Genomic DNA, 2,102 nt, shown 5'->3' with positions numbered 1-2,102 from the left:
GAAGAACCGGTGGCCTGGCTGCCCCTCCTGGGGGATGCGAGTCTCTGGCTCTGTCCCCTCCCTGATGCACATATACTCCCGATGGACAAAACCTTAAAACAAAACAGAACTGAAAAAAACAAAAGCAAAACAGCAATGGCTGCTCTTCAGCTGGAAATTTACTATGAGAATAAGATGTTAAAGAATATCATGTGTTTTTTTAAAACATATTTTTATTTAACCTTATTTATCATTATTTTCCAATTTGATCAGAGAGAGATGGAGAAAGAGAGAGAGGGAAAGGGAGAAGGCAAGCTATCCAGGCCTGGGACTCGAACCACGATCAGCCATGTGGGAGTCCCGTGCCTTTAACCACCATGTCATCTACCAGCCCTGAGTATCACTTGTTTTAAAACCGGAAAGGCAAACAGTTTCTGTGAGATTTGATTCAAAATATTCAGTTTTCATATTTGTCCTTTGATGCTTTGTCATGGAATCGCTCCGTGTCCCTAATCTTTGCCACAGAATCGTTAGCAAAAGTGACTGCACACACCTGCGTAGTGTGGGGTTTGTGGGAATTCAGGCAGAAGTTGTATTTCACGTTCAGATCAATGTGCAGCAGGAGACGGGAGAGCTGCAAGTGGTCTGGAAGATTCCGCAGGTGACAGCAGAGACGGGGCGAGTTCTAAACCAGCCACGCCGAGGACAAATTGGGAGACACTGGATTTCCTTTTCCATACCGACTAAAGGGCCTGAGTTCGCTCTTTCCTGTTATTATATTTTTAAATCCAACCTTTTATAAGTGAAACATTTTAAACAATCTGGTAGGTTAAAAAAATGGCACACAAACTTCCTGTACACTCAGGAGAGAGTCAAGACTGTTAACATTTTGCCTAATTTGCTTTGCTCTTCTTCACACAGATTGCTTAGTTTTGAATGTTTATGTGATTATGCATCTCGTCTGGCATCACCTGCATCTCAGTTGCAGATTATCTTGGCACCTGAGTGCGATGGACTTAAGCACGCGTTTCACTTACATACGAATGGAAAGCTCAGCCCTAAAGATGGGGACTCAGAGAAGGCCAGATGGCTGGCACCAGAGTGACAGAAGGGAGCAGAGAACCCTTCCCCAAGGAGACCTGGCCCGAGCGCTAGTGAAGCCACGGGGGAGGCAGCTCCTGCCCCTGAGTAACCACTCTTACTGGGCTGACTTTGGAGTGGGAAGATGGCTTCCCAGAGACGGCCGCCCTTGTCACAGCATCTCCCATCGTCTCACTCTTCCTCTCTTTTCTTATCCCCAGGTCTTCCCCTGGGTCACCTTTACTTGTGCCTCTTTCTAGTTCTCGTTGCTTCTGTTCCGGGCTGGGTAGGCTGAGACTCAGGGGGCTGATGTGTTTGGGAGAAGGGAGAATGGGGACGTATTTCGGTGCAGCAGAGGGGGGACACTGTGTCCTGGATGTCACATGGGCCAGAGCAGCCAGGAGACTGGCTTGGGGGCAGGTGGTCCTGGACCGCCCCTGGCTGGCTGGCTGGCTTTCTGCCTGCTCTGCCAGGCTCTGCGTGTCTATTCGCCCATCATTCTGTCTCTGCTTACACTCTGACTCCATCTCTCTCCCTCTCCCCACCTCCATCTTGTTCTCCGTGTTTCCTTCTGTCTGTTTCCCTTTATCTCTGGCTGTCTCTGTCTCTCTAACTTACCTCCAGTCTTTGCTATCTTTCTACCCTCAGGTTGAAACAATGCCGAGCTTGGAGGTCTCTGTTGAAGTAGGGACAGGAGATGCCACGTAGCAGCGGCCACTCTGTTATTGGAGATGTCTGTGTCCGGAGGCCGTCTGAGAAGCGCTTCGGGACCTTTCAGGAGGGCAGTGTGCAGCTCTGCAGAATGACGTTGGCAATGGCAGAGACAGAGAAGGGCACAGACGGCTTCATAAGGTGTGTCTGTTTCCTTGGGCACATGGGACTGGTCGGGCGGTTATGTACCACTGCTCTTCCATATCCACGTGGCCTTCTGGAGAGGCCAACTAAGGTGTTATGGAAGAGACAGCTGTTGATTTTGCGTGTCCCAAAGAGCAGGCCTGAGGGGGGTGCAGACAGTCCCTTGGTATCTGCTGGTGTGTGTGCTG

Source organism: Tupaia chinensis, unplaced genomic scaffold (assembly GCF_000334495.1).
Source record: "Tupaia chinensis unplaced genomic scaffold, TupChi_1.0 Scaffold000088_1, whole genome shotgun sequence".
Lineage (NCBI taxonomy): Eukaryota > Metazoa > Chordata > Mammalia > Scandentia > Tupaiidae > Tupaia > Tupaia belangeri.
The sequence above is the reverse complement of the archived record's forward strand: the minus strand, read 5'-3'. Positions refer to the sequence as shown.